The sequence below is a fragment of the Phyllostomus hastatus genome, unplaced genomic scaffold (assembly GCF_019186645.2).
Source record: "Phyllostomus hastatus isolate PE091 unplaced genomic scaffold, TTU_PhHast_1.1 phas_contig_58, whole genome shotgun sequence".
In the NCBI taxonomy this organism is placed as follows: Eukaryota; Metazoa; Chordata; class Mammalia; order Chiroptera; family Phyllostomidae; genus Phyllostomus; species Phyllostomus hastatus.
Genome location: NW_025333916.1, coordinates 17,403,938 through 17,413,608, shown reverse-complemented (window position 1 = coordinate 17,413,608; position 9,671 = coordinate 17,403,938). Strand labels below are relative to the sequence as shown.

General features: G+C 41.4%; 1 pseudogene; it reads right to left on the bottom strand.

The window, feature by feature from the left end:
- Window positions 1-3,015: 3,015 nt before the first annotated feature.
- Window positions 3,016-5,862, bottom strand: LOC123824938 (annotated as a pseudogene).
- Between the last annotated feature and the right edge of the window lie 3,809 nt (window positions 5,863-9,671).

The window sequence follows — 9,671 nt, the reverse complement described above, 5'->3', positions numbered from 1 at the left end:
TCATTCACATTAAAGTGGATTTCTTTCTTTGTTGTTGAATTTACTGGAGTGACATTGGTTAATAAAATTGTATTGTTTTCAGGTGTACGATTCTATAACCCATCATCTGTATCTTGCATTGTGTGTTCACTACCCCGAGTCAAGTCTCCTTCCATCTCCATGTGTCCCCTATGTTCTCTTCTACCTCCCTGAAACCCCTTTTTCCTCTGGTAATTACTATACTGTTTTCTGTGTCTATGAGTTTTTATGTGTTTTTTTTTTTGCTTAATACCTTCACCTTTTTCACCTAGCCCCTCAATCCCCTCCCCTCTGACAGATATCAGTCTGTTCTCTACCTTTGAGTCTGTTTCTATTTTGTTAGTTTATTTTGTTCATTAGATTCCACATATGAGTGAAATCATATGGCACTTATCTTTCTCTGACTGGTTTATCTCACTTAGCATAATGTTCTCCAGGTTCATCCATGCTGTTACAAAGGTAAATTTTCCTTTTTTTTTTTTTTTACAGCTGAGTAGTATTCCATTGTGTAACTGTACCACTGTTTTCCACAGTGACTGCACGAGTCTGCATTCCCATCAGCAGTGCATTAGGGTTCCCCTTTCTCCACATCCTCTCCTACACCTGCTGTTTGTTGATTCAATAATAGCCATTCTGACAGGTGTGAGGTGATATCTCATGGTGGTTTTAATTTGCATTTCTCTAATGAATAGTGACTTGAGCATTTTTTCATATGTCTATTGGCCATCTGTATCACCTCTTTGGAGAAATGTCTATTCAGGGCCTTTGCTCATTTTTTAAATTGGGTTGTTTGTTTTCTTGGTGTTGAGTTTTATAAATTCTTTATAAATTTTGGACATTAACCCCTTATGGGATATATTATTGGCAAGTGGGTTGTCTTTTCATTTTGTTGATGGTTTCCTTTACTGTGCAAAACCTTTTTAGTTTGATGTCCTATTTTTTTTTCTTTTTCTTTTGTTTCCTTGGTCCAAGAAGACGTATGCATCCCACAAATTTTGATATGTTGTATGTTCATAATCTTTCAGTTCAAAATACAGCATGGGGCAAAAGTAGGTTTACAGCTGTGCATACATAAAACACTGAGTTTATTCTTGTATTGTTATGTATTAGCTACTGTATTATTTTGCATATGAACAACTGTAAACCTGCTTTTTGCTCCAGTGATTTTCTAATTTTCTCAATGATTTCTTCTCTGACCGATGGGCTAATTAGAAATGCATTATTTAGTCCTGGCTGGTGTAGCTCAGTGGACTGAGCGTGAGCTGTGAGCCAAAATGTCACCAGTTCCATTCCTACTCAGGGTACATGCCTGGGTTGCAGGCCAGGTCCCCAGTAGGGGGCATGCAAGAGGCAACCACACATTGATATTTCTCTCCCTCTCTTTCTCCTTCCCTTCTACTCTCTCTAAAAATAAATAAGTAAAATCTTTTAAAAAAACTTAGAGTTAAAAAATGCATTATTTAATTTCTGAATATTTAGACTGTCTCCATATATCTTTTTTTGTTATTGGCTTCTAATTGAATTCTGATGTGGTTACAGAGCATATTAAATATAATTGCAATGCTATTACATGCATCAAGATTTGTTTGATGGCTCAGTGTCATTACCTATAGATTGATTATGTATGTGCATTTGAGAAGAAGATACTTTTTCGCTGTTTTGGGTTGTGATGTTCTATAACCATTAAATAGAGGAATTGTGGTTCAGATCTTCTATATCACTACTGATTTTCTATTTACTCATTCTATCAATTACTGAAAAAAAGCATTGAAATTTTGTATTTCTTCTTCCAGTTCTGTTAGTTTTTGCTCTATGTATTTTTCCCAACTGTTCTTTGAATGTATAAATATGTAGGTTTATGTCTTCTTAATGAATTAACCACTTTATTATTACAAAATGCCTTTTTTATTTTTGACAGTAACCCTTGGCTTTAAATCCATTTAATCTGATATAAGTATAGCCATTCCCATTTTCTTATGATTACTGTTTGTCTAGTATAGTTTTTCCTATTCCAGCCTTTACTGTCTCTGAGTTTTTGTATTTAAAGTGGGCTTTCTTGTAGATAACACTTGTTGAGAATAGCAAGTTTGGCAACCTCAGCTTTTTATTTTTAATATTTGGCAATTTATATTTGATATAATTATTGATAGTTGGATTTAAATATAATAGTTTGCTATTTGTTTTCTATTTGACCTAATTGATCTGTTTTCCTTCTTTGTATCTTTTTCTACCCACTTTTTCTATCTGCTTTTGGATTTGAGTATTTTTATATTCTATCATTTCTCCTCTGTTGTCTTATTGATGATAGCCTTTTTTTAATTAACTTATTTTCATAGTAGTTGTTCTGGGGTTCACAATAACTATCTTTACTTGTCACAATCTGTCTTCAAATATTATACCACTTTACACTTGTGTATTTCCACTCCCCCCTTCCATCCTTTGTATTATTAACATTGTCGTTTATTCTACCTCTGCGTATGTTATAAATTCCACAATATGTTGTCATTATTTTTGCTTTAAACAATCAATTGTCTTTTAAAAGAAATTTAAAAATTAGAAATAAGTATTTTATATTTATCACTTTATACTAAATATTTACCATTTTTAGTTTTCTTTATTCCTTTGTGCATATCCAAATTTCTATCTGGGATTATTTCTTTCAGCTTTAAAAATATCCTCTTTCACTTCTTTTACTGCAAGCCTGAAAATGTTTTTATTTTTGTCTTTACTTTTGGAAAACATGTTTGTTAGTTATAGATTCTAGATTAACAGTTTTTTTTTCTTCCAGCACTTTAAAGATGTCACTTCATTTTCTTTTGGCTTCCATTGTTTCTCTCCCCCACCCCCAGTTTCAAATATTTATTAATCAGCATAAACCTGAATGCAATGTATCCACACGATCTTGTGCCTTTGGAGGAGAACTCTTTCCTGGTTCAGTGGAAAATCGTGCAGATGGCTCCTGGAAGACCTTCATTCTAAGCAGCTTCAGAGTTTCAGTTAGAAGCCTAGGCCTTCCTTCCTCAGTTTGCTGCCATCTGCATTCACTGAGTAGGACTTGTATTGATTACTGGGGCCCAGTCTGTTCCAGGCGTCTGGGTTATTTTATGTGTCCCAACAGATATCTGGATTGAATGACGGGCCAGGTACGAGATACCCAGTGTGACCCTGGTACCTGTGGGTCCGATAAATACAAAGAAAGGCAGCAAGCTTGGGTGCACCTTGGTCTGACAGAGGATATGGCGGCACGTCGTTGAGGCCGAGGGCCAGGAAGCAGAGAAACGTGAACCACACCTCCCGGGAGCAGGTAGTCCTGTGGTTTGTCTTTGTTTTGCTTAGGTTTTGCTGAACTTCCTGAATCTGTGGGTATATAGTTTTCATTAAATTTTGGGAAACCTTTGGCCATTATTTTTTCAATGTCTCTTTCTGAAAAATAAACAAACAAGAATGGGTGAACTTAGGACTAAACATTTTTTAATGTCTTATCTTCCTATATGTATAAATAAAATTTGTATTTACATTTTTTGTCTTCTTTTCATCTCTAAGTAGCTTTTAAAGTTTTCTTCATGTAGATGGTAAGTATTTCTCATATTTATTTCTGGGTGTTTTATATTTTTGTTATTGTGGCGATTATGAATTAGGTCTCTGCTATTACATATGCTAAGTGGCTATCGCTCTTACCTGCACAGGAAGACCATTGGTTTCTCTGCATTAAGTTTGCCCCACCCTCTTTACTGTGCACCACCATCGTTTCCCATTCACGGCTTGTATTTTTCAGGTGTACCTATATAATGTCAGAAAGCTCTGCTTTCTTGAATTTGCATGTTTCTTTTTCATTATGTCCTGATAATGCTCTGTGTCTTTTTATTTTCCTCTTTTTGAATATTTTAAGTATACTTATTTAAAAACTTTTTCATGTTGTTCCACTCTATAGAGTTTATGCGATATTAACTTTCCCAACTACTTCATCTGCTCACCATATTTCAGGATGGCCCCTTTCTTCATGAAACTAGACATGTTTCCCACGAGCTCGTCTTCAGCAGGTAGTTTCCCTTGGAGCCTGACGGGCCAGCAGTGGGCAGGTGTCTCTGTCCCTGGGTTCCAGTTTGCCTTTGTGGGTCCATTCTTGGGTACTTTTTATGTTTTTTTTTTTACTATAACTTTCTTCAGTTATGGTTTGGAGAAATTCTGACCAACACCCACACATGATACAACCTCAGAAATTTGGTTTCTGGAGGTCTATTCTTTCCCCACCCACGGTGCTGGGCAGATGGTCAACTTCCTGCTGCTCCTTAGACCGTGGGCAAGGTTTTCTATTCCTTGTTTCATGACAAGAAAAGCCCTTTCTGGCTTTCAGCTCTGTTCATAGAGGCCAGTTTCTGTTTCTTGTTACCTGGGGCAGCTTGTAGACAAGTTCTCTCTTCTACAGGTCGTAAAACCCATCCTCTCCGCTGGCACCTGCTTCAGACATTCCTCTCGACCATTTGCCTTAGCGCCTGCTCAACTTTTTGGGTTTGAGTTTCTACTTCTTTCCTGGGACCTGGGAATTTTCCTCAGTTTGTTTGAGTTTTGCTATGAAATGACGATAATACATCTAGAATTCTATTCTAACATATAATGGTTGCTCGAGAGAGGACTGCCTACTCTTGGGACAGTTGCTATTATTGTTTTTGGTAATAATACCATTATGTAATCTCACCACTTTTAGTTATTACTTTAGTTATTATGTTTTTTAGTTACTATGTTTCCTTAGAGAAAAGTGTCGGTAAACTTGATGACAAGCATTCGTTTTTCTACCACCCGGTGCTGTAATTTGGCTTCCCATAATTGGGTAATGATACTTGATGTAATAGCTGTGCCAGCCTGATGACCTGTGCCTATATACTGTATGACAAATGAATGAGACTAAGTTTTATGATTTGTGGGATCTGCCTTTCTCAGGGGTATGTGCGTGGGGGTGGGTACACGAGTATGAAGAGTAATTGTTAATGAACCCATTTGGAGGACAGCAGAAAGATGCTCAGAGGCCAAGGTTCCAAATGTTTCTCATTAATTATCTTCAAAACAACTTCTCATCCTTAAAAAAAAATTCAATTAGTAAGTGACACATGGCGTTGGAAGCCATGGTGGTAAACTTCCTGATGTACTTGTTTTCATTTTGGGAATTAGTGTAGTGCAGTGGGAACAACGTGGACTTTGAAGCCAGCCAGACTGGGTTCACAATCCGCCTCTACCACTTACCAGCTTGATGACATTGGATGAGTTACTTCACCATTTGTGCCTCAGTTTCCTCATCTGGAATGAGGAGATGATGATAATGGCACATACCTAACAAAGCTATTGTGCAAATTAATTAGTACATGAACAGCACTTAGAACAGCACATGGAACATGAACATACTCAAGAAACCTTAGCTTTAATTGTTTGCTCCAACACAAAGATTGAATCCATAGGGACAAATGGCAAAGAAAATTGAGGCAGAGAGTGGGCTTATGGGGAAAACATCAGGGATGCGGGTTGGCTTTTACTGAGACTCTTACATGGCAACAATATCTGGTCCTTCCGCATGGAGAGCCAGGCTGTCTGGGGCGCAGACCCGCTGAGGCTGACCAGATTGACAAGGACCAGACCGAGGAGCCTGCGGATGGTCTCCGAGGCCTGACCACAGGACACTGGGTCAGGCAGCCCCAGGCTCTCTTTCTCTCTGTGGGCTCTAACACCACTTTCTTTTCAGTTTATTCCTTATGACTTGTAGTCCTTGTCTCTACTGTTTACTTTTCCTCCTCTCTCCCTTTCCTCTGTCTCCCCTAACCTGGCCTTCACCTCATCAGCCTCACCTACAGGCATGTCTCCGCCTAGAGATCACCTTCAGGGCTTGGGATAAGCAAGTCTGGCATGAGCTCCTGACCTGTTTCCTGGCCGCTTGCTCCATCCACACCCACCCAGAGTAAGGCCTTTGTGCCCAATTTATCTTCCTCCAAGGAGAAGGGAGGACTTGCCTGAGAATAAGCCCCCTGGATCCCACACAGGAACGAGTCATGCTGCCTAAGCGGGGACAGTGGCCGGTTGTGTTTACTAATCCCCTGGCAGAGTTTTTTCTCATACACAAATTTTGCTCAGGGCCATTTTTGGTGAATAGACATGCAAGCCAGCCTCATCTGTCATTAACTGGGATTGCGGAGTCAAGTCCATTTAGGGTTTTAATTGAGAGAGCACAGGATTAGGGTGGACTGCACGGAAGAAAGAGACAGGAGCAAAGGAAAGAGATTAAATCCATTCTTTGTTCTCATTGCAACATTTGATGTTTTGCAAATACTGAGTTGTCGATGAGGCCTCAGTATCTCTGAGGAGGAAGAGAGCAAAATGAACCCACTGAGGGAAAACCGACTAATCTATCTCCTTTCATGAATTCTTTTTAGCAACTGGTTTCCATGAAGTTGAAAACCAGTGTTAGAGAGTCTATGGCTGCATGTAGAGCTATGTGGATCAGTGGCAAATGCTGGAGAAACCTGAAGCTGATGAGAAACTAGTGAGGCCACTGTATTAGTTTCCTAGTTTATTAGCTGCAGTAATTAAATACCACTAACTAGGTGGCTTAGAACAACAGAAACTTACTGCCTCACAATTCTAGAGGTTGTAAGTCCAAAATTCACATGTCGGCAGGGCCACACGTCCTCCAAAAGTGCTGGGGAAGGATTTGTTCCAGCACCGTCTCCCGGCTTCTGCAAGTTCCCTGGCTTGCGGCAGCATCAAGCCAGTCCTCAAGCGGCATGCTCTCTGTGTGCGTGCTTATGTCTAATTTCCCCTTAATATAAGAATGCCAGTCACATTGGATTCGGGGTCCACCCTACTCCAGTATGAACTCTTCTTAACTAATTACATCTGCAGTGATTCTATTCCAAACAAAGTTGCATTCTGGGCTACTGGAGGTTAGGACTTCAACATACAAATTTGGGGGTACACAATTCATCCCCTAGCAGCCACAGCTATGTCCTGCAAAGTTGATTCCACAAAACCTTGGGGACCTGTTTCGCACAGCCTGTCCCAGAGCTCCATACTTCAGTGCCCCATGACCACACGTGGGATAGAACTGCTCTGGCGCTAGTTCTCTGTGTGTTGCAAATGAGGCCAGAAATGTGGGCAGGGCTGAGCACGCAGGACCTTAGAGGCCATGTGAGGATTTTGTGCTTTATTCTGGGAGCACTGGGGAGCCATGGAATGTTTATAAACAGAAGGATGACCAGACTCTAGAAAGATCCCTCCAATCGTGTTATTGGGAAATACAATGGGGGCAGAGGAAGGCTGTCTCAGTTTTTTTAGGCAAGAGACAGCACTGGCCTGAACCTCACAGGTGGCAAAGGGCTTGGAGAGATATCTGTGGTTTATGCATCGGGGGCGTAGAGAACAAGTACTCACAGTAGGTATTGTTTTAGTAAAAGCAATGCCATTTGGGGGTTGTTGTAAAAGAGAACTGCCATTTGGGTTTCTGGAGATGGGCACTGTAATTTTGGAACAGATTCTCTTGTTTTCATGGAAATCACCAGGATAAACTCTCTATTGACACTAAAGTAAAGCAAGTTGTTCTTGGAACAAATGGTGAAAGCATCATAAATCTGAGTGTGGCAGCTGCAGAGTTCTCTCTGAGAACTCTGAGTGGTGAAGATTTAGAGAAGAGTTTTCCTGAAGTTAGGATTCAGAATGAATTATTGATACACCCCATGGATCGGTTTCCTATTTGCAGCCACAACAAACCACCACAAGCTTATTGGCTTAAAACAACATAAATTTATAATGGTATAGTATCCTAGGTCAGAAGCTGACGTGGCTCTCCCAAGGCTAAAATCAAAGCATTGACCGGTCTGTGTTCCTTTCTGGGGGCGGTAAAGTCCATTCTCCACTTCTAAGGTCGCCCACATTGCTTGGCTCGTGGCCCCTTCCTCCCTCTTCAAAGCTGGCACGATGGCTACTCCAGGGTTATCTCCCCATCTCGAGGCCAGCTGATGAGCAAGCTTAATTTCATCATTTATTTTACATTTTAAATAATACTTGTTAAGGCCTTAGTTTCAGGCACCTAGTCTACAATTGTCCATAGAGTTACATGTTCCTGAATCAGAGCATTCGCCCAAAGCACATTTCCTGGAAAAGACTCAACTGTTCTTGTTGCTACAGAGGAGAGACAGCTCATCGTCCAGCGGCACACAGCTCCTCACTCCCATCATCCCAGCTGGTTCAGGGAACAGCAGCAGCTCATGCCAGTACTTGATACAGGTTCCAACGGGGACTTTGTTTTAGCCATGACCTTTTCTTGCAGAATTGTCTAGTTTTGTCTTTGTCTATCACTCATTCACTCATTGATTCATTTGTTCAGCTATGTGCTGTGGGGATCCAAAGAAACCAAGCTATGACCAGTCTCTGCCTTTAAGAAACTGACTAGAGACCAGTGCTGCTCTCAGGAGCGTAGTTACACTCTCTGGCGGTTAGTGAGCAGGTCCAGCCTTAGCAAGCCTGGAACTCGTATCCATCCTATACGAGACAATATAACAGATATGGTGTATACTTGTAGACTGTGCATCAGTGGGATATGGTATATATATGGCTTTGCACATGTATAGGCACCTCATATTATACATGTGAATGGTGCAAAATTCAAAAGGTTAAAAAGATGCACAAAGTCCCCCATCCCCTTGTTCTTCTGTTATTCAGTTCCCTCCCCAGGGGCAAAGTTTATATTTAAAAAATATTTAACAAATACACACACACACACACACACCCCACATCCATGGATAGATGCCTGAGCCATCTTCTACAGCAGAAATTTTAAAAGATGCATGGGTGTATTGTTTGCCCTGTAGTGTTGGCTGGTTATTATTTGCAACCACCAAATCCTGAGACAGAACACTGCACACACCATCTGGGGGCTATATTCCTGCTACAAGACGCAGAAAACTTGAGAGACCAAGTGTAATTATATGTTAGCCACCTCAGCCCCCACAGCGGAATCCACAGAAATCCCAGGAGGACTTTGGACACCCACGGGGCATGGGCTGTGGGTTTGAGCCAAGCGTATCTAGCTCTAAGAGATTGGGAAGCCCTAGCTGATCTGTGGGTCACACCTAAGTGAAAAAGAGTTGGGACCATTTGGAGACCAGTACGGAGGCAGGACTATCCCTCTTTCCAAGCCAGCGTGTAAAGAGGAGCAGGGGGGACCCACAGAAGCAGCCCTCGGCGGGCACTGACGGGAGCAGGCTCATGCTGCCAGAGCTCCCCCACGGTGGGGAGGAAGCTGAGCACACGCAGGCCAGCGCCAGCTCTTCCCAGATGGGCTTCCAGACCAGAGGAGCACCGCTGCCTCCAAAGGTTGTGTAGGAAGGATTCTGACTTTTCTTCCCCTGCTGTGGAATCAATTAAAAATAGGATGGATACAAAATTGTTCTATAACCTCCTCCAGCTCCTGGCTTCCTTCCTGCTTGGGGACGTGCCAGCCCAGACTGGGGAGAGACAGCAGTCTCATGGTCTGAAAATTCTGTGGCAGTTTAAATACTGGTGACCTATTGCTCTAGCTCTCCTCAGGGGACCTGAGGCTGGAGGAGAAAACGTCTCCTGGAAAATGAACAGATGAAGGAGCCCCCTCATAGGAAAGGGGGAGAGGGGGAGGG